General features: G+C 46.7%; 1 pseudogene; it reads left to right on the top strand.

Moving 5' to 3' along the window:
* The first annotated feature begins 5,885 nt into the window (after nt 1–5,885).
* Nucleotides 5,886–22,034, top strand: LOC111257083 (annotated as a pseudogene).
* The last annotated feature ends 2,144 nt before the right edge of the window (nt 22,035–24,178 follow it).

The raw sequence follows: 24,178 nt of genomic DNA, 5'->3' as shown, positions 1-24,178 counted from the left end.
TCTTATGCAAACCTTAAATTTAAAATTTACAAGGAAGATTGACTGTAACTCCCAGTGAATCTAGTTACGATATTTTTGTCATATTGCAATAACTCTAATTTTCATTCATTCAATCATTTATTCATCAGATTTACTATATCATATCCTTAAGTCTCCCAATTACAATGTCCCCATCCTGCAGTACAATGAAGAATTTTTTAAATTCAATGATGACCACAACATCTATTTAGTTACATAACTATGCCCAAATTATGGTTGCAGACTCACTAGTGAGATGTGGACTGTAATTATCAAATGCATTGGGGCACCTTCGAGTCAAGAATTTGCCGAGTTCAATTGTGATAGGGCTCATATCACACACATTTTACAACTTGGTTTGTATAAAATCAAAGTGGATGGGACTTCTTGTACTATAAGGAGCGATGATGCAGGGACACAGCAAGCCTCATCTCAATTGATTATGACCACCAAATCTAAGCCATGATAGAAAACAATGTGAGAGAGAAGAAAAATCAGGATACTGCTAACAAGGGATCAACAGACTAACTTGCAGGTAATCGTAACTCCCTTGAAGCAACAAAGGGAAACAACTACACAGGAACCACTAGATGGACCAATTACAGAAGAACAAATTGATGCATACAAGAAATGGCTTCAAAACCTGCAGCAAGATCAACCAGACACAGGTAAGTACAATTCCTCCGGTCACAATTTATATAAGCTATGTGTCGGATTATCCATTACACTTACATATTCATGATGTGCAGAATTTAAGGATGATTACAGGGATGAAACCATCAAGACATATAAGGAATGGTTCAGACGTCAAGACTATCTTCAGGACATTAAGTAATTTCCTAGTCATTCACTCAGCACTCAATATAATATTTACTTGTGTGAACAAAAATGTATAGGCTGATGGATCCATTGTATGAAATGCAGTATCTTATTTAGATCAGGATGACAATGATGTTGAAAACCTCCTTGATGATGAAGGTCTTGCTAGCAAGCAATAAGCACCAACAGATTGGCCATCTCATGCTCGGCATAAAAAAAAGCGAGAAATGGTGTGTTATGCATTGTAAATTTTTTTTAATGTCATCTTCCTTGCTGAAATTATCTGACCATTTTTTACTTAATGGATTCGTAGGAGACTCTGGTGAAGGGTGCAATAAAGGTGGACATGGTGCCCTCAAGGGTTTATGAGCAGCCACAAAGAGAATAAAGAGCGGCTCACAGAAACTGAAAGTTGAATTTTCCACAAGGCTGGGAGATCCCATAGGCCCTAACAACCGGTCATTTGTGGATGAAGTGGTAATGTTTACAAGGAAAAGGGCTTCACTTATTGGAGTAAAAAAGTGCAAAGACATAGAGCAAAATGTGAAAAATTTTATAGCATCTGACATACTGGTACATACGATGTTTAATTCTATTACCTGATTGCTATAAGAAATCTCTAATAACCAAATACTTCTCCTTTTGAATGTGTTCTCACATAAACAGAATAGGTGGGAGCCTCTAAACGTTGATAATGAAAAGGAAAACATTAGGGTCATCTTGAAGGAGCGGTACAAATGATGGAGATCAACATTCAGTGCTACGTACAAGGCGTACAACATTGCTGCAAGAATCAACATTCAGTGCTACCTGATGTTGTATTTTGGATCTCCTGATTTCAAGGTCTGATATCATTTCCTTTTCATCCTTTCATAAATCACATGTTAGAATTATTATTTTGATAAGTGCATGTAACACCCAAAATTCCATCATGAAAATAATGTAAGCAACTCGGTCTAGTTTTTCGTGCTCTAAGGATTAAATAAATTACTTTAATTAAATTACGGTCTTTAAATAATTAAAGAGCACTTGAAATAATTTTAGAAGCAATAAGTGCTTGGTAGAGTTTTTCTTTTCTCTTTTATTTTGGCTTTTGTTTGAATGCTTGCTTTTGATTTTCAAAAGAATTTGAATTTGATTTTGAAAACTTCAACTCTATTTAAATTCTCAAAACCCTCCACCTCTCTTTCCTCTCCTTGGGCCGAAATCCCTCCTCTCTTCCTTTCCTTCCTTCTTCCAGCCGCATGGACCTATCCGCCGGCCCATCTTCTTCCCCCCCCCCTTTTTCTCCTTGCGCCGGCCCAACTTCCCTTCCTTTTCTCTTTGGGCTGCCACCTCTCTCTCCTTTCCTTCCCACTAGCCGGCCCAAGCTGGCCCAACCGGCCTGCTACCCCTTCATCTCCTACCTCCAGGCGCGTGGAGCACCAGAAACACCCGCACGGGTGCCGTGCGCCGCCCCTATGCACCGCCGGCCGGGGCCCCCTCGCCTCCCGGTGTCCCTCGGCCTCCCGAGCCCCTCCACAACCTCGCGACGTCTCCCCTCCCCCACTCCTAGCCTCAAACCGTCACCCCATCCTTTCCTCTCCCCGGAAACGGCCGCACAAGCTTGAAAGCCATTAATGGCCAGCCGACCTTCGATCTCTCCCGGGAGCCCCTTCCACTCCTCCCCAGGGCCTATAAAGGTCGCCATCGACCTCGCCTGGAGTTCCTCTTTCCATTTTGCTACTCACCCGCCTCTCTCTCGCACCGCCGCCCAAGTCACGCCGCCGCCCATCCTGTTCACTGGCTCGAGCGCCCGCTTCCTCCAACTCGCCGCCGACGGTGAGGTTCCCTCTTCGCGCGCCTCTCTCTTCCCCCTCGCCTGCACCGGTTCCTTTCCCCGCCACGCCAAGGGCGCCGGCGAGCCGCCGGTGGTGCGCCGCACCCTTGTCGTGCCTCTGGCGAGAGGTAGAAGATGATAAGGCCATTTTCTGATCTACCCCCTGGCCTATCTAATATTTCTTCCTTTCATTCTTGTGTCTTGTAAATTTTTCAGAGAAGCCCCTGAAGTTCCTGTATTCTTTTATTTTAACCCGAGCCATGTCATTTTGTAGATCTAACCTTATGTTTCTCTGTTTTCCCATGTACTGTTCAATATATCTTTCTAAAATTCCTTACTAGCCCCTGAAGTATATAGTTAATTCTATTTTAGCCCCTGAAACTTGTTTATCTCATATCTTCTTCGTTTTAGATCCGATTTCAGCGATTCTCGCGCTCACGCGATCGTCTCTGCATGAACGTTAGATTTACCTAGTTTTAATCCTTATTCCTTGAAAACCTGTTTAATCATGTTGGGTAGACTTGCTAGTCGCTTAATTTGGGTTGGTAATGTTCTAATCATGAAAGATGTTAATCATGTTTTATTTATGTTGCTATACCTGTTTAATTGCAAGAACACTTGTTTTAATTGGAACATGGAGAACCACCCAAGAAAACAGTACAACCACAACATCATATGGCTCTGATCTTAGCCGAATAATTAGGCATGTAGTTAGCTAGTGGCTTTACCGAAAGGGCAAGGAGGGGGAAGGTGTTGGGTGCACGATCCGGAGTAGTAGCCTTCGCTAATGTGCTGTCTCATTAATGGGTTGTGGTCCACATCGCTACTGAAACTCTAGCGGGCTACCAGTTATCTGTGTGTCTTTGTAAAGGCTTCGTAGTGGACCCCCAGCCACTCACCAAAGGAAGTGTTTAAGGGCTTTGCAAACCCGGACGACACGGGGGACCATGAGTTGTGGGTAAAGTGTACAACCTTTGCAGAGTGAAAACTGATATATCAGCTGTGCTCACGGTTAAGAGCGGCTTGGACCCTCACATGATAATTGAACTTAAAGATGAGATTATTCTGTGTTACCTTTATCTTTAGGTTATGTTAATGTTATATGCTTAAGTGGGTTGGTATAAACTTACATCTAGTAATTAGGTGCCGCTAATAAAAATTTGACTAATTAAAACGCTAACCGCTTAAAGCCTTGAGCCATTCCTTGTGAGCCTTGCATGTTTCCCCCACCTGCTAAGTACCAACCATAAGTGTACTCACCCTTGCCCAAATGCTGTTCAGAAGCTTGTGATGATGGGGAGTTCTTCGACGACTTCGAGGAGTTCTAGGCAAGCGGTCCACCAGTCAAGCCTGTGGAGAAGCTACGTTGTGTGTGTGTGCGTGTTAAGTTATCAGTGAACGATTAAAGACCTTCATGTCTATCACGCTGAGTGTAATAAAGTTCCTACTGGTTTATGTCCATTTTTTAGCACTGTCTTTGATGTATTCACTGATGACGTCAACATATGTGTGAGAACGGATCCTGGCACACATATGCGATGCATTCAGTTTTATCTAGAAACCGGGTGTGACAGAAGTGGTACCAGAGCTGTGTTGACTGTAGGACGCAAGCCTAGATAGAAATGGACATGAATAAGGACTCATTTTCTAGCAAGCCATGTCTGCTCTCAAAATGTCTTAATTTCTCATAAAAATCTATTTTATTTTCATTCTTTGTGAAAATTTGTTCATTTTTGTTTTATTCTGAGTATCTGTTCTTTGTTTTGTCAGATGGCCAGGACGAGGTTGACCGCTCGCAAAAGTTCTGCAGGATACTAGGCTCACATTGCCCCTGCTCAGCCAGCTACTCCGGTTCAGCCTGTGGAGGAGGTTGAAGAGGATCCGGAGGAGGTTTACTTCTACGTCGAGATGGAAGATGGCAGTGTCATGGAGGTTGACTCGGATGGGAATCTGGTGATCCCGACAGCATCACCAGCTACCCTAGCTTCAGATGCTCCTGCACCAGCTGTTTCTGCATCAGATGCTTCAGCACTAGCTGATCTCGCTTCAGCACCTGCTGCTGATGGTGGAGACCCGGACGACTCAGGGGATGATAGCGATGGTGAAGAAGATGATGATGAAGACGATGAAGATTACAATGATGACAGCAGCGACAACGACAATGCCAACAGCCAGGGTGACAACAATGGTGGAGATGAAGATGGTGGACAGCAGGATGTGACACCAGTTTGTGACTACCAGACTTCAGATGATGAGACTGGATACTTTCCCACACTGCTCCGGGAAGTATTAGAGACTCTGGGAAACTCTGTGAAGCCCCTCTACGTCACTCACCGTATCACCCACGCCACCATGGATGACTACTACTCCACTCAGGTCCACATCAGGGAGCGTTTGGCGATTTCCAAAGGCTTGAGGACTTACATGGCGCACGACTCCACTACGCCTAAGGCCACCTACGCCGCAGCCGTTAGCGACGCCACCAGGAGAGCTCTGTCAGCCCTCTGCTTCGCTCACTGCGAGGAGTTGAGCACCACCGTCTATCGACACCTTCCTCGCTGAGTCAGTGGTACTAAGGACACAGCTGTACCGTTGGGAGAAGCTGGAGAAGACCGCATCAACGTCCTTGCTCGAGTCACCGCTGCTCTCAACACAGACCTCGACGGAGCTACAGCAGAGCTTGCCAAGACACATGAGGAGTTGCAGGACGCTCACGCCAGGATCGCACAGCTTGAGGCACAGCTTGCAGGACAGGAGCCACCTGAGGAGGCAGCCGAGCCCTACTACCCCACCGTTTCACCACCCCGCAAGAGGCTTCGCTATGGCACGTCTGGTTCTGTCACCGGTCTTCTAGACTAGGTTTTTCCTTCTTATAGGATGCCTACCACTGTCTTTTGATAGAACCGTTCCTACGAGGACGTGCGATGTAATAATGTTTGTTGGTTGAAAACATGCTTGATTTGGGTCTTTGTAATGTCTGGGATGTTTTTGTGGAGTGATGGCCACAACTGCATCAATTAATAAAATAAAGTTAATAGCTTTGGGTCTCAATCTTGGTTTGTTGTTCCTTTTTATCTACCTTATCAAATCATCATTCTTATACAAGATTTATTCCTCTAACACTCAGATGGTAAACACCAAGTCAGGAGGAGGACAAGATATTCCAAGTACGAGGTGTGCTCACGTGGTTAACCAACAGAATCAAGTACCACCCCCACCACCTTCAACAATGGAACCATTTTTGGCTGCCCAGATGCAACTGCTCCAAAACCTCACTGCAGCTGTTCAGAACCTACAAGCTCAACAGAATCAGCAACCACCCCAAGCACCTCAGGCACCAAGGGACAAACACAGGGAATTCATGAGTCACCACCCCCCTACCTACTCACACTCGGTGGATCCGTTGGACGCCGATGACTGGCTGAAGGTCATTAACAAGAAGCTGGATATTACTCAGTGCAATGATCGTGAGAAAGTCCTGTACGCTGCGGGACGTTTGGAAGGAGCCGCAGCTGACTGGTGAGATGCTTACACTACTGCCCACGCCAATGCCAATGCAATTACTTGGGAAGAATTCAGAAACAGTTTTCGCACACACCACATTCCAGCTGGTGTGATGAAGCTCAATCAGAAGGAATTTCTAGCTTTAAAGCAAGGCAATATGACAGTTAGCGAGTATCGAGACAAGTTCACACAGCTGTCTTGTTACGCGCCCAACGAGGTGGACACAGATGAGAAGAGACAGGAACGTTTTCTGGATGGTCTGATAGGGCCACTCAATTATCAGCTACAGAGTCACACATTTCCTAACTTCCAAACTTTAATGGACAAAGCCATTGGTTTGGAAAGTAAACGTAAAGAGCTCGGGGAACAAAAGAGGAAATTTCAGTCTCAAGGCCAATGTAGTAGCAACACCCGTCCCCGCTTCAACTCACTGCAGGGATCCCAATTCCGCTCAGGAGGACAGGGTGGGAGTTATCAACAGAATCAGCAGTTTCAACGCATAGCTCAACTGCCGCAACGTTTCAATCAACAAGCCCAACACAACTCAAATTCTCAGCACAACTGGGCCAATAATGCCACAGGAACACCAGTGCGCACTAATCAAGTAACTCCAGTTCGACCCAATGGGTGCTTCAAGTGTGGTGAGGTGGGACATTACGCCAACGCCTGTCCCAAGAACAACACGCAGATCCCTAATGGTCAGAAGTCACAGCAGCAGTCGCAAGCACGCAATGGAAATCAAAACTCTCAGGGCAACAAGGGCCAACAAAATTTCATGCGTGGTAGGGTGAACTACGTGACAGCTGAGATGGCCCAGGAAGCTCCAGATGTTGTTTTCGGTATGTTCCTCATCAATTCTGAACCTGCATTAGTTTTATTTGACTCTGGAGCAACTCATTCCTTTATAACTGATCAATTCATGGTAAAGCATAATATACCTAAGCATTCTATGAAGAAAACCTTGCTAGTTAGTTCACCAGGAGGTGATATGGAAACTAGGCAAATATGCCCACGAGTCAATCTGAAAATCATGGGAATAGATTTCCTAGCTAACCTAGTGGTTCTAAAGTCCAATGGTGTTGATGTAATTCTTGGAATGGACTAGTTAAAAGGATGTGATGGAATTATTCTGTGTGCTAAGAGGTCAGTGCTGTTAACTAGCCCTCAAGGAGATAGAATTGAGTTTACAGCTACCGCCCCATCAGAAGAGAAGTGTTTAGTGAATCAGATAAAAGGAAAGTCCTTGGAAGATATCAAGGTTGCAAGTGAATACCCCAACGTCTTTCCTGAAGATTTACCAGGTATGCCACCTGACCGAGATATTGAGTTCTCTATTGATCTTTTACCCGGCACATCACCTATATCAAAAAGACCCTATAGAATGGATGTTAAAGACTTGGTTGAGTTAAAGAAACAAATAGAAGAATTAGAAAGTAAAGGGTATATCTGACCTAGCTCTTCGCCTTGGGGAGCACCCGTACTTTTTGTGGATAAAAAGGATGGCACCAGAAGAATGTGCGTGGATTACATAGCTCTTAATGATGTGACCATGAAAAATAAGTATCCACTCCCTAGGATTGAAGATCTGTTTGATCAGATGAGAGGAGCAAAAGTCTTTTCCAAAATTGATCTGCGATCAGACTATCACCAGTTGAAAATCCAAGTAGAAGACATTCCCAAGACAGCATTTACATCCAGATATGGCCTATATGAGTATGTCGTGATGTCATTTGGATTGACAAATGCGCCAGCATACTTCATGTACTTGATGAACAAGGTGTTTATGGAGTACCTAGACAAGTTTGTGGTAGTGTTCATCGATGATATCTTGGTATTTTCTCAAAATGAAGAAGAGCATGAAGAGCACTTAAGATTAGTGTTACAAAAGCTTCGGGAGAATCAACTTGTTGGCGCTAGAAATCGGTCAACCGAATCCCAGCGACCGACACACGACCCGGGAGAATCTGCTTAGCTCCTGTTCGGGTGAATGCCCTGGTGCGGTTCACGCGGCGTGCCAGCCAATCTGACCTGTTGATTGGCAAGGAAGAATACGTGTCAGGTTCGGAAATCTCGATCGGCTATGTTCCGATTTCGAGAGAATTTATCAGCGAATCGGCCGATTTACTGTAATACTGAAATCGGCTATGAGACAGCCCGATCTCTGTAGCCTTGTAGACGGGAGACTGCTAAAGTGATCGGTACAAAGCTATGATAACAACACTAGGAACAGATCTAATCGGCAATAGATGATTTTAAGCAAAATATGGAAAGAGCCGAGACTACCGATTCCTAGCTGGATAATTGGTGATAAAGACTAGAAAAAACAGGTAAAACCTATGAATCTAGTAAATATCGATAACTGGTGAATAAATCTAAACGAAACAACAGCGATACGCCAGAAGTTAAAGCTTAGATATTACTCGATAAACGGAACTTACAGAATCGGCCGGAGATCAAGATGATGCAGCCCTGCCAACCCGCATGAACTCGTGAGAAAATAAAAGTAATGGCGAAGTCGCCTACTCGAAAGTAAGTACGAAGAAAAAGTAGCCTGTTGTATTGATTGGTTGATGATTACAGATTTACAAAGGTAGCTATTTATAGCCCCGTACAGATAACTTCTTAACTGACTAGAATTCTATCCCTAATTCAAACAGAAAACAAATATCCACAAGCACAACTCGTGCTCGGTTAGTTACTCCACGCCTCATGGGCTGATTTCCACCTCATCCTTCTATTCCTTTTCAAGCCCATACAGGCCCAATCAGCCCATCTTCCAAATTGACCGATTCCTTATCGGCAAAAGATTACCGATTGGGATCCTGGTGCATTCGACCCAAGCGAGACAAAAGTCACTGGCCGATTTCGCACTATAGCACCATTTGGCCGATTCCCAACTGTGCTTCTCCAATTCCCCTTCTTCTCGGCGCCGATTCTTCTAGTGACGAAATCTGGCGTCAACACATGCCCCCCAGTTTCGGAGTAAAACATAGTCTTTTACTTCGAAATTCTTTACAACCTCCCCTCCGAAACGGCCGCAGTGAAAATATCCTTCCGTTTCGCGGTCTTCTAGCTGATCATTGCAATTTTTTGAAACGGGAGCCCACGACAGCCACTACCCCCGAAAAACTCGAAGCGTCGGCGCGGTAAAAATTCCATTTTTACCCCTCTTCAGGCATCCTTTAAATAGCGCCTCACCCGCAACTCATCTTCAAGCTCACGTCTCTTTTCGCAGCGCACGCGCATTCTTCCTCCTTCAACACTTTTCCCTTGCCACCGAAGCTTTCTAGCTCCACCTCCTGTTACTCCTTCCCTCTTCTCTTCCAATGGCGGCTCCTTCCGGCAGCTCTCCCGCACGCGGTGCCCCAGAGGTGGTGCCTCCGGTGGTGGTGGCGACGACCGTCACTCCTTCCACAGATGAAGGAGCTTCATCAGAGATCCCAATGGCGATCCCCATTGCGGCCCCGTCGTCCGCATCCGCATCGGCGACCACACCGATCACTCAGAACTTCATCCCAGAGGTAAATACCGAATCCTTCCTCTATCGGCAATGTATCCACCTTAGATCTGTTTCTTACTTTTCCACACTCCCTTTCTTTTTTAGGCGGTTAGGCATAGAATTACTATTCACCTTACGGGAAGTCCTGGCCTTGTTTGTCTCGGTCCCATGGGAGACCCAGATCCAATAGATCTTATAAATTTGGAAACCGACCGGATACCCTTCAAACGGTCTGATATGAACTTAGATCACTGGGTGGGTACTTTTAGATCCTGGCCGAATGAAACCCCAGGTTGGAGGGAATGGTACCAACGGGTGGCCGCGTCAAGGAGCGTATCATGGGACGAACTCAAAATCGGCCAGTGCATCAACCTTTCCCTGTCTCAAATGGAGAAAAATGAGCCGTTAGTGATGGCGGCTTCTTATTTTTGGTCTGATGCACTTAATGCGTTCTTATTTGGGCACGGTCCTATGACCCCCACACTGGCCGATGTGGTCCTGTTGACCGGCCTTGACATATCCTCCCCGGACACACCCTTCCGCCTTTTGACCACAACATCACATCGGCTGGACACAAGGGGAATCGGCGGTTGGAAGGGCTTCATCAGAAGTAATAAGAGGACCGGGACCGTTGAGAACAGGGAGCACACGGCTTTCCTGATGATGTGGCTAGAAAAGCACTTCTTTTGCGGAAGGGCCGTCGGTCCAACAACCAACACCCAAGCCTTAGCTGAAGCACTGTCCAGAGGAGACCATATCCCCCTCGGGAAACATCTACTGGGGGCCGTGTACCACATGCTTCATCAAATCGGCACAAGACTATCCAAGGGAGAGCCGATCGGCAATCAAGGCGGGCCTTGGTGGTTTGTCAATCTGTGGTTGAATCTTTACATGAGCAGAATCACCCAGCAACCAGTGGACCGCATGATGTTCCCCAATGTCGAATCGGCAGAGGACCCTACCGAACGCCGCCGATGCATGTCCTTTGGCGAAGCGGCGTCAGCTTTCCCAGGTTGCGCGTATTCTGCTACAAAGGTAGCCGAGTACTTTCGGTGCTTTTACAATGGATTTAATGAAGATGCAACCATTTGGTTTCCGTATCAGCGAGACGACCCAGTCTTCGAGCTCCCCACCTGTTTCGATTCGGCTTCTGGCCGATTCGATGAAGATCTTTACGAAGGGCTGATCAAACCAGGACTCCTACCAGCCAACTTCTTCTCAGGGAAAGATGCCCCTACGTACGAATTCTACAACCCCTCCGCTGCAGCACGACAATTCGGCATGGGTCAGCTGCCGATTCAAGTGTATTTTGCTGGCCGAATCAAGTTTAGAGATGAGCTCTCATCTGGCCTGGATTACGGTTGGTTGCGAGACCGAATTCCGGACTCCAGCACAATTAACTTGAATGACTGGCTATTAGCTCCATTTGCCGTCCAGCCGTTCAAACTCTGGTGGGCCGATTGGAAGCAATTTCTCTTCTGCAACTCAGCATCGGCATACTGCAATCTTCTGGACCCGGCTAACATTGACCCAAACGCCGAGGTACTTCACATAGCCGATTTTTATTCTTCTTAACATGATTGAGTACTAATGATTTTATTATTTCTTTAGGCCGAGAATCGGACCCCTCCAACGCATAGCCGCAGCGGACGGTTGATAGAGAGCCATCCATATACCACTTACCCTCTTATCGGCTATGACGCTCCGTCTGTTGACGTGATTGCCGGCCGATCAAAGCAAGTTCATAAGAGGACCACTAAAAAGACCAGTCACCGAGTCCAGGCTCGTACGGAATCGGCGGATCCTCCTGTGCTCGTATCTGCAGAAACTTTGACCGCACCACCTTCCCAGGTCATTCAAAGTGCCGATACTCAAGCCATCACACAAGCCGGGGTGGCTGCCGCATCATTATTGTTGGAAGCTATACAGGTAAGCCTGAGTTTTACTATCTCCGATTGTCATTCTGATATTAACCCTTCTTAACTTTGTACTTCACAGAGCACCCCTATGGAAATACAACAATCGGCGACAACTCAACCGAACACCGACGCGCCCCCGCCCCCATCCATTGAGGTATAGTATTTAGCTTACGGATTTCCTTCGGGTATTTGCGTAATGTACTTAATCAACCCTCTGACACAGGCCATCGGCACCCCGAGCGCTCCTCGACCACCGATCTCTTCTCAGGGAGCTGGTCCAAGCACCGCGCCGATTATCGTGGAATCTTCCTCATCCGATGAACCCATGACGCAGGCTCCTGAGCAAGGCACAACGGCTTTACATGTGCAGCATGAGGAAATTCGCTTCAAAATGGTAAGTTCCTAACTCGGCTTTCACCCAGCCGATTTGTTCTCATTCCCCGCCGACTCATCCTTTTTCTTTATTCTCTTCAGGAACAAGACTCCCCCGATAACAGCCTCTTTTCCTTTGCGGTTGCACTTTTTGATGATGAAGAAGTCGCTTCCCGCCAAATCACCCTGAGCTCCGTTCCTGATGACGTCCGAGCTAAACTTTCCACCATCCGATCCCTCCTCCAGGGGGACATCGGCCGATTAGTAGAAGATGCTTCGCCGATTCGGCAACTCTTCAGTGACGTCAGCGGACGAGTACCAGAGGAGGCGGAGGAGGCCTTGGCGCCGGCGGCCTTCATCGAGTCCATGAGGATCCCAGTCTTCAGGGCCCTTCGTCACATGGCCGATCGCGCAAAACTGGCCAAAACTCGTGAAGATAAAACGCTTTCAAGCGTCAGGCTCAAGAAGCGCATCGGCGTATCCATGTTCTAGAAGACTCCCGCCCGGCGATCATCGGTGAGATAGACCGCCTCAAACGTCGAAGGGCGGAGCTTGCCAAGGAGATGGAGCAAGTGACTAAAGCAATCAGTGCCGAAGAGAGTAAACTCCAAGAGCTGCCCTCTGTTATTGCCGATTTGACACGGGAGAGGCAGCGACTTGCTCATGAGGCCTTGAGACTTCATCGCAGCGCATCGGAGGTCCCTGGATCGGCGGAAGAAGACCAACGGGTTCTTGACTCTGCCGATCAGATCCGGCGTGGGCCATCACGGCTATCGATACCCTTCTGGGTAATCTGTAAAACACTGACCGTTTTGTACGAACATTTACTATCTTCTTTGACCATCCCTTGTGACGCCCTTTCTATTTACTGCTTTCTTGTTACCGATAGGACGTGGCCTTACCAGATTTCCACGCATTTTTTCCCATAAATACCGACCTCGGCGCCTACTCCCGATAGCACTAACTTGGCTCTCATTTCACTTCTTTTCTTCTTCTTATCGGCGCGACTGCTCTGTCATGGCTTCGTCATCCTCTTCTTCTGTAAACCAGGTGAAGTCCTGACCTTTACCTTCCCTTAGAACTTAGGAAAAGAATGTTCTTTCTCATCCCTTCTTTGTTTCAGCCTCAACGTCTTAGCCCTGAGCTCGTGCGCGCCATCGAGTGCATCCACTCCGAGGACCCATTGTCATTGGAGGACAAGGCGCTAATCCTGGCTAACCGAGAGGAACTCCGAGACCACATTACTGCGGAAGCTCGTGTGGTCTTGGATTCCGTGGTGAGTGAAAGTAATCACCGATCTCCACCCGTCAGGGTCCATCTCCGTGGTGAACCTGAAGATGACGTCACCTCGGCAGCCCGCACGATTTTGGACTTCATGGAGAGGAACGGCGGCCAGCGACCTCCCACCGACAGGAACCGTCTACTTCCTCGGCCAGTCGTCCTCGCGGCGGCAGAGACCTCGCGCCTCCGTGTCGTGAACGAGTTGGAGCAGAAAGGGAAGGCGTCCAAGAAGAAGAACAACTAGTTTGTTTTTGTATTTTTTGTTCTAAGGGCGACTAAATGTTTTGTCAGCCATGTAACCTGTCGCCCGTACCGAATGAATGTAATCGGCCGATCCGGTCGACTATGTGTTTGAACCGATTTGTATCGGCTATGTGTTTGAACCGATTTGTTTCGGCTATGTGTGATTGTGTCACGGTCAATTTCTCACGCTCCGACCCATATACTAGGGTAGTATCTTTTTAAGTACCTTCCATTTAGAGCTCTAGTAAATTCTTCTCCTTCTATGGTTTCCAAAATATAAGCATTTCCTGGAGCGCATCTGCCGATTTTATACGGCCCTTCCCAGGTAGGGGACCATTTTCCGAATTTAGGATCTTTCGACCCGATCGGCAACACTAACTTCCATACCAAGTCTCCGGGGGAGAACTGTTTGACTTTGACCTTCTTATCGTACCACCTGGCTACTCTCTTCTTATTCTCTTCAATGCTTATCAAGGCCCTCAATCGTTGGCTAGCCAAATCGTCAAGTTCCCTTTTCATAAGTGATGAGTAATCATCAGCCGATAACTGGTCTTGGAGCGAAATACACCTCGATCCTGCCCTCGACTCCCATGGTAGTACAGCATCGTGACCGTACACCAGCTGATAGGGAGACAACTTGGTAGCCCCATGACAAGCCATCCTGTACGCCCACAGGGCCTCAGTCAAACATAGGTGCCACTTCTTCGGATGTTCTTCAATTTTCCTTTTGATCAATTTGATTATTCCTTTGTTGGAGGACTCTGCTTGACCATTGGCTTGGGCGTAATACGGAGAAGAATTTAACAATTTGATACCCATATCGGTCGTAAATTCCTCAAATTCCCCCGATGTGAACATTGTTCCTTGATCGGTTGTTATAGTCTGAGGGATGCCGAATCGGTAGACGATGTGGTCTCTTACGAAGTCGGCCATGATAGCCGATGTCATGGCTCTCAACGGGATTGCCTCCACCCATTTGGTGAAGTAATCAGTAGCCACCAGAATAAACTTGTGCCCCTTGCTTGACGGTGGGTAAATTTGGCCGATAAGGTCTATCCCCCACCCCCTGAACGGCCATGGCTTGATGATGGGATTCATGGCCGATGCGGGTGCATGTTGGATATTTCCAAACTTTTGACACTCCTGACAACCTTTATAATATTTGAAACAATCTTCAAGGATTGTAGGCCAATAGTACCCGTTGTTCCTGATCATCCACTTCATCTTATGTGCCGATTGGTGTGCTCCACATACCCCTTCATGGATTTCTCCCATTAGAGTCTTGGCTTCTTCTGTCCCAAGGCATTTAAGAAGGACTCCATCGATCGTTCGGTAGAACAGATCATCTTCGAGCAGTACGTATTTGGTGGCATGAAAGCGTACTCGTCGCTCCACCTTTTTAGATGGATCCTTCAGGTAATCGGCAATTTCTTTACGCCAGTCGTCGGCTGCGAGTTCTAAAGCCATAGCGCCCAGAATCGGCCGATACCCAGATGCGTGCTGGGCGAGTTTGTTTGCTTCTTCGTTGCGGTCCCTTGGAACATGCTTCATTACTGCTGATCTGAATTCTTTTAAAAGCTGTAAGCAATCTTCGTGATAAATTCTTAATACGTCATCTTTGCACTCAGCCCTTCCGGTCAGTTGATCCACAATAAGCATAGAATCTCCGAAGATCTCAACAGAATCGGCCTTGACTTCTCTCAATAGTTGTAAGCCTTTTAATACAGCTCTGTACTCCGCTTTATTGTTAGTAGCGGCGGTTTCTATCGGCAGAGAAAAATCATAGCTTGCCCCCCGAGGCGATATGAGAACGATGCCGATTCCTGATCCGACCCCGCATGACGACCCGTCGAAAAATAATTGCCAAGGCGCCAGTTCCACGAGGGCGATCTCCGGTCCACAGTGCTGGGCGACGAAATCGGCCATGACTTGACCCTTGACGGCTTTTGCCGATTCATACCGCAGGTCAAATTCTGATAAAGCTAAGATCCATTTACCGATTCGTCCTTTCAATATCGGCAGTGATAGCATGTATTTTACTATGTCATCCTTGCATACGACTACACATTCTGCCGACAGTAGATAGTGCTTGAGTTTGGTGCATGAGAAGTAAAGACACAAGCACAAACGCTCTACCGGAGGATATCTTGTTTCAACATCCAGGAGTCTTCTGCTGACGTAATAAATTACCCGCTCTTTGCCTTCAAACTCTTGGACTAGAGCCGACCCAATAGCTTTTTTATCGGCTGATAAATACAGTTTAAACGGCTTACCAGTTTGAGGGGGAACCAAGACTGGCGGTGAGACCAAGTATCGCTTAATATCTTCTAACGCCTTGCGCTGTTCTTCTCCCCATATAAATTCCTGGTCTGGCTTCAACTTCATAAGTGGCATGAACGCTTGAATCCGTCCAGATAGATTAGATATAAATCTCCTGATGAAGTTCACCTTGCCGATTAGAGACTGCAGTTCGGTTTTGTTCTGTGGGGCCACGACTTTGTTGATGGTCGCTATGGTCTTCCGATTGACTTCTATGCCCCGTTCGTGCACCATGAATCCTAAGAACTGTCCGGCGGATACACCGAAAGCACATTTGTTGGGATTCATCTTAAGACCGTGCTTTTTGGTACACTCTAGCACCTTTCGCAAATCGGTCAGATGTTCCTCGTGACTTTTGGACTTGACCACAACATCATCGATGTAGATTTCTACCAGGAGGCCAATGAGTTTGTGAAAAATGTAGTTCATAGCTCTCTGATATGTAGCGCCAGCATTCTTCAAACCGAAAGTCATCACCACCCACTCGAACAAACCGAGATGGCCTGGACATCTGAAGGTTGTTTTGGGTATGTCCTCTTCGGCCATAAGTATTTGATTGTACCCGGCGTTTCCGTCCATGAAGCTAATGATTTTATGTCCCGCGGCGGCGTCGATCAGTACATCGGCCGTAGGCATGGGGTAACCATCCATCGGTGTGGCCTGATTAAGATTCCTGAAGTCAACGCAAACGCGTAACTTCCCATTTTTCTTGTATACTGGCACGATATTAGAAATCCACTCGGCATAACGACATTGCCGAATAAATTTTGCTTCGATTAGCCGAGTTATTTCAGCTTTTATGTCTGGTAAAATTTTAGGATTGCAACGCCGTGCGGGTTGTTGGTACGGCCGATACCCTGGCTTTATGGGTAGCCGATGTTCAACAATAGATCGATCTAAACCGGGCATCTCGTGATACTCCCAAGCAAAACAATCTTTGAATTCTCTTAATAAATTTGTCAATTTACACTTGTACTCTGGATCTAAATTTGCACTAATAAAAGTCGGCCTTGGTTTGGTTCCATCACCTAAGTCTATCATGAATCGCCCAACGTGAATCCGTGCCCTAGCTTCCCATCTTCTCGGGCGAACTGATCCATCTATTCTGAGTTTTCGGAGCCGACTGCTCGGATCGGCTGTAGGCCAAAATCGGTGACCTTCAGGAAATCGGTCTCCCACACCCTACCTGATATGCACCTGACGGTTTCGCAGCTCCACTGCTGTGTGTCGGCTGCTGCAATGCTGTACGCGGAGTCGGCTTTGACCACCTCGATGTTATCGCCGACCCATTGTACGAGGCACTGATGCATAGTTGACGGGATGCAGCAGTTTGCATGTATCCAGTCTCAACCAAGAAGCATATTGTAGGATCCCTTGCCATTAATAACGAAAAATGTGGTAGGAAGGGTCTTACTGCCGATGGTGAGGTCGACGCAGAGAGCACCGCGAGCGTTTGACACCTTGCCTTCGAAGTCTTTGAGCATCATGTCCGTCCTGATCAGGTCGTCGTCGCTTTTCCCCAGCTTCCGGAGTACGGCGTACGGCATAATGTTGACAGCAGCTCCTCCGTCGACCATCAATCTAGTAAGGGGGCGACCGTCAACATGCCCTTTAAGGAACAATGCCTTCATATGTTGTCGTTCGTCATCTTCGGGCTTTTCGAACGTGGCCATCATTGGCTCCAAAGCCAACTGCGCTGTCTGTTCTTCTATCGCCGATACGTCCTGTTGATCGGCGGGAGTCATGAACTCTATCGGCAGTATGAAAACCATGCCAATCTCGGCTGCCGATTCGTCGCCCGCCAATTCATCGTCTCTTTTATCGTTCCTTTTGGGGCGCCACACCTGAGGCCTTCCTTCCTTCTTGTCTGCCATGCTCTGTTGCTCTTCCTCTTGTTGTTCCCATTGGCGGAGACGCTGGATTCTCCGTTTTTGTGACTTGGTCAATCCGTCGGGGCACCACCTGGGGTTTATTGGCCTCCCCTCTGTCCTGGCGCGTTCCCACTCCGGTTCGCGTCCTAATGGGTTCTCGTCCGTTACCCGAGCATCGGCCATATCTTCGAGCCGGCTGTGAACGCTGGCTTTGTTGTTTGACTGATCATGTCGATCAGCCCTTCCCCCCTGCCTATCATGGCGTCCATCTTCTGACCGATCATATCGGTCACTTCTGCCCCCCAGCCGATCACGCACGGGAGGGCGCTGGTCATCTTGGTTGCGCCAATTCCTGCTGATCGGTTCTGGCCTTCCGTCCCTGGAGCGAGACCTGTTGAACGGCCGATTGCCTCGATAGGGACCGTTGCACTCTGGGCAAGTATCGGCCGAAGGTAGCCTGAGGTTATTTTCCCAACAATGAATGAAGAACGGGCATCTCCAGTGCTCCTCGTGCCGACGCATCGCTTCTTCTCGGGACCTTGAGCGTTCATGTTGTCGTTGGTACTTTTGGAGCAGGAACTGGGAAGTAATGCGTGGCCCTTCTGACTCACCGTCATCGTCCTCCATTCGCCGCTTCCCCTTGACATCTTCAGGCGTAGCTTGATTTCTAGGATCGACAGCGCCACTCTTTTTGGCCGATTCGGATGTCAGCACTTTTGTTTGGAGAGAATTCTTCCCCGTATCAACCATGTTGGTAGGAAAAGGGTGTTGGTCGATCTTCATTGGTTTGGCCAATTTTACCGGCGCTTCAAATTTGAGTCTGCCTTGCTCAATGGCCGACTGTATCTGTTGCCTGAAGATCTTGCACTCGTTGGTATCATGTGATGTGGCATTGTGCCACTTGCAATACTTCATCTTTTTTAATTGTTCGGCAGAAGGTATTGTATGGTATGGCGAGAGTTTAATCTGCCCTTCCTGGAGGAGAAGATCGAAGATTTTATCGGCCTTAGTTGTGTCAAAACCGAATGCTTCCGGCTCCTTTTTGCCGAATGGGCATGATATCGGCTTTTTCCCCTTGATCCACTCCGCAAGTCCGATTTCAACATCTTCCTCATCCTCTAATTCTTCCAGGAATGCCACTTTCTTCTGGAAATTCCTCCGTGGATCAAATGGACGCACCTCCTGTCCGGACAATCGGTGAACAATCTGGCTCAGGCTCTCGAACTCTTGTGAAGCATATTTCTCTTTAATGTGTGGCAGAAGGCCTTGGAAAGCTATATCAGCCAACTGCGCATCGGTTAGAGCTAGGGAGTAGCACTTGTTTCTGATTTCCCGAAACGTCTGTATATACGAGGGTATCGGCTCATCACTCCTTTGCCGGAGGCTAGTCAAATCGGACAGCTTCATCTCATGGACCCCAGCATAGAAGTACTTGTGGAACTGTCTTTCTAAATCGGCCCATGTGATAATCGAGTTTGGTGGCAAAGTCGTGAACCATTGGAAGGCCAATCCGGACAGAGATGACGAGAACAACCGTACCCGTAGGGCATCTTGCGTAGCTGCTTCTCCGCATTGGATGACGAATCTATTCACGTGCTCCACGGTCGAAGTATCATCCATCCCCGAAAATTTGGTAAAATCAGGAACTTTGTACCGATGGGGGAACGGCAACAAGTCATATGTAGATGGGTATGGTGTTCTATAGGTATAAGTTTGCATTTTCGGCTTCAAGCCGAATTGTTCTTGCATCACCTCCGCGATTCATGCTGACCAATCTGGTTGTTGCTGGTGAATAGTTGGCTGAGGTATCGGCACGTGCTGATAAACCGGAGGCTGAATAAAAGGAGACTGATGAAAAGGTGGTATCTGAGTATAAGCCGGCGGTGTAGTAAAGGTCAGCTGTTTGAATGAACCACTCGTTTCATCATATAGCATGAGCTCTGTCGTCTTGTTGACCTCCAGAGCGACAGGCTGGTATGGTGGTATGGTCGGCCGAATGGCCGCCTGGGAGGGTGCCTGGAACGGAGGGGTTCCTTGACTGGCCGATTGATTCAGACCGGCCGTGTTTGAAGGTGCCCCCCAGGGTGAAGGGCTGACTGGAGGGAATGGTGCAGAAGACAGCTGGATGGAGCCATATCCCAAAGGAGTTGATGACGCAGAAGCACCGGATCCTCCAACAGAAAATTGGATCGGCTGTGAAGCCGGATAAGCCTGATTTGGTGGAATCGGCTGAAAATATGTCGGTCCCCTGTATCCTTGGGGTATGCCTCCGGCGAAGGAGTTGACAACGGCATTCTGCACCATGTTTGAAAGCACCGGGGACTGGTCGATGAAGGCGTGGTGAATAGATTGTTGAATCATATCGGACATTTTATCCGAATCTTCAGAAATCGTGATCTGGCAGGGAGCAGGGAATGGAGTCTTCTTGACGGTCTCCCTGCTTCTGGAGCGACTGAAAGACTTCAGGCAAGTTTTCTGGAACTGTGCCATATACTTGTCCAGATCTTCCTTCTGGTCGTCCTTCAAATCTGCTTCCGTCACTTCGATGACATTATCTTCGGAGACTTCAGCAGCTTTTGACATGACGGCGGTTGTATTGGTCCCACTGGGCGTGCCAAAAGTGTGTTGGCGCTAGAAATCGGTCAACCGAATCCCAGCGACCGACACGCGACCCGGGAGAATCTGCTTAGCTCCTGTTCGGGTGAATGCCCTGGTGCGGTTCACGCGGCGTGCCAGCCAATCTGACCTGTTGATTGGCAAGGAAGAATACGTGTCAGGTTCGGAAATCTCGATCGGCTATGTTCTGATTTCGAGAGAATTTATCAGCGAATCGGCCGATTTACTGTAATACTGAAATCGGCTATGAGACAGCCCGATCTCTGTAGCCTTGTAGATGGGAGACTGCTAAAGTGATCGGTACAAAGCTATGATAACAACACTAGGAACAGATCTAATCGGCAATAGATGATTTTAAGCAAAATATGGAAAGAGCCGAGACTACCGATTCCTAGCTAGATAATTGGTGATAAAGACTAGAAAAAACAGGTAAAACCTATGAATCTAGTAAATATCGATAACTGGTGAATAAATCTAAACGAAACAACAGCGATACGCCAGAAGTTAAAGCTTAGATATTACTCGATAAACGGAACTTACAGAATCGGCCGGAGATCAAGATGATGCAGCCCTGCCAACCCGCATGAACTCGTGAGAAAAGAAAAGTAATGGCGAAGTCGCCTACTCGAAAGTAAGTACGAAGAAAAAGTAGCCTGTTGTATTGATTGGTTGATGATTACAGATTTACAAAGGTAGCTATTTATAGCCCCGTACAGATAACTTCTTAACTGACTAGAATTCTATCCCTAATTCAAACAGAAAACAAATATCCACAAGCACAACTCGTGCTCGGTTAGTTACTCCACGCCTCATGGGCTGATTTCCACCTCATCCTTCTATTCCTTTTCAAGCCCATACAGGCCCAATCAGCCCATCTTCCAAATCGACCGATTCCTTATCGGCAAAAGATTACCGATTGGGATCCTGGTGCATTCGACCCAAGCGAGACAAAAGTCACTGGCCGATTTCGCACTATAGCACCATTTGGCCGATTCCCAACTATGCTTCTCCAATTCCCCTTCTTCTCGGCGCCGATTCTTCTAGTGACGAAATCTGGCGTCAACACAACTATATGCCAAGTTGAGTTAGTGTGAGTTTTGGTTAAAGGAAGTTTCCTTTCTTGGACATGTTATCACCGACGGAGGAATCACAGTAGACCCAAGCAAAGTTCAAGATGTGCTGAATTGGAATCCACCCAAGAATGTGTCCGAAATCAGAAGTTTTCTTGGATTAGCAGGTTATTACCACAGATTTATTGAAGGTTTCTCAAAGATTGTCAAACCTCTCACGTCATTGTTAGAAAAGGGAAAAGAGTTTAAATGGGATGACAAGTGCCAAGCAAGTTTTGAAGAATTGAAGGAGAAATTGACTACAGCTCCTGTACTGATAATGCCGGATATACACAAAGGCTTCGATGTTTATTGTGATGCTTCGCGTCTAGGACTTGGATGTGTATTGATGCAAGAAGGTAGAGTAGTGGCTTATGCCTCAAGACAATTGAGAAAGCACGAGAAAATTATCCGACTCATGACATGGAATTAGCTGCCATTGTGCATGCATTAAAAATTTGGAGACATTACATGATCGGGAACAAGTGTCAGATCTTCACCGACCACAAAAGCCTAAAGTACATCTTCACTCAAAGAGATCTTAATCTAAGGCAGCGCAGATGGTTAGAGTTGATCAAGGACTATGACTTGGATATTCAGTATCATCCCGGCAAAGCAAATGTCGTAGCAGACGCTTTAAGTTGAAAAGGTCAAGCTAATATGACTATAGCACGGTTGATATCTCAAGAGTTATGTTGGGAAATGGAGCGACTCAACTTAGGAATCGTTGCACATACTGAAGCCGTGACTATGGAAATTGAGCCTACACTGGAACAAGAGATAAGAAAAGGGCAATTGACAGATGCTAAAATTAAGGAAATCAAGACTCTAATTGGGTTAGGAAAAGCCCCAGATTTCACTGAAGATGATCAAGGAACTATTTGGTTCAAGAAAAGGATCTATGTACCAGAGGCCGACCATCTTCGTGAATGTATATTGAAGGAAGCACACGATTCAGCTTATTCCATACACCCTGGTAGTACTAAGATGTATCAGGATTTGAAGGAGAAATATTGGTGGTATGGTTTAAAAAGGGATGTAGCAACCCACGTTGCTTTGTGTGATGTATGTCAGAGAGTAAAAGCAGAGCACCAAAGACCAGCAAGTTTACTTCAACCACTGAAGGTACCAGAGTGGAAATGGGAAGAGATAAGAATGGATTTCATTGTTGGGTTACCTCGCACTCGCGATGGTTATGATTCTATATGGGTTGTTGTGGATAGACTGACTAAAGTTGCTCATTTCATACCCGTTAAAACAACCTATAATGGAGCTAAGTTAGTGGAGTTGTATATGTCAAGGATTGTATGTTTACATGGTGTTCCGAAGAAAATAGTATCTGATCGAGGTACTCAATTCACATCACGTTTCTGGCAGAAGTTGCATGAATCAATGGATACAAAGCTTAATTCCAGTTCCGCATATCATCCACAAACAGACGGTCAAATTGAGAATCAATCAAATCTTAGAGGATATGTTAAGAGCTTGTGCTTTAAACCATGGAGGTAGTTGGGATAAGAGTTTGCCATACGCAGAATTCTCTTAACAACAGTTATCAAGCCAGTCTTAAGATGGCCCCGTTCGAAGCGTTATACGGAAGAAAGTGTAGAACGCCATTATACTGAAGTCATACAGGAGAAAGTCAGGTTTTTGGACTAGAAATTCTTAAAGAAGCTGAAAGGCAAGTTCAAATAATTCGAGATAATCTCAAGACTGCACAGTCGCGACAAAAGAGTTATGCTGATACTCGGAGAAGGGAATTGACATTTGAAGTCGGAGATTATGTGTATCTTAAGGTATCGCCTATGAGAGGTCTTCGACGATTCAAGGTTAAAGGGAAACTATCACCCCAACACATTGGTCCGTTTCAAATTCTGGAAAGAAAAGGAGAAGTGGCATATCAGTTAGATTTACCTGCTCAATTATCGGATGTTCATGATGTGTTCCATGTTTCTCAGTTAAAGAAGTGTCTTAGAGTACCCGAAGAACAGCTACCACTGGAAGATCTTAATGTGAAGGATGATTTGACCTACTCGGAGTATCCTGTCAAGATATTGGAAACATCTCAGAAAGTCACTCGGAGTAAAGTGATCAAAATGTGCAAAGTACAGTGGAGTCACCACTCCGAAGATGAGGCCACCTGGGAAAGAGAAGACGAGATTATTGAAGAGTTTTCCCAGTTGTTTTCCAATCTCTCCGAATCTCGAGGACGAGATTCTCTTTAAGGAGGGTAGGATTTGTAACACCCAAAATTCCATCATAAAATAATGTAAGCAACTCGGTCTAGTTTTTCGTGCTCTAAGGATTAAATAAATTACTTTAATTAAATTACGGTCTTTAAATAATTAAAGAGCACTTGACATAATTTTAGAAGCAATAAGTGCTTGGTAGAGTTTTTCTTTTCTCTTTTTTTTGGCTTTTGTTTGAATGCTTGCTTTTGATTTTCAAAAGAATTTGAATTTGATTTTGAAAACTTCAACTCTATTTAAATTCTCAAAACCCTCCACCTCTCTTTCCTCTCCTTGGGCCGAAATCTCTCCTCTCTTCCTTTCCTTCCTTCTTCCAGCCGCATGGGCCTATCCGCCGGCCTATCTCCTTCCCCCCCCCATTTTTCTCCTAGCGCCAACCCAACTTCCCTTCCTTTTCTCTTTGGGCTGCCACCTCTATCTCCTTTCCTTCCCACCAGCCGGCCCAAGCTGGCCCAACCGGCCTGCTACCCCTTCATGTCCTACCTCCACGCGCGTGGAGCACCAGAAACACCCGCACAGGTGCCGTGCACCGCCCCTATG

The sequence above is a fragment of the Setaria italica genome, chromosome IV (genome assembly GCF_000263155.2).
Source record: "Setaria italica strain Yugu1 chromosome IV, Setaria_italica_v2.0, whole genome shotgun sequence".
Lineage (NCBI taxonomy): Eukaryota > Viridiplantae > Streptophyta > Magnoliopsida > Poales > Poaceae > Setaria > Setaria italica.
Note: the sequence above shows the minus strand (reverse complement) of the source record. Positions and strands in the feature narration are given on the sequence as shown.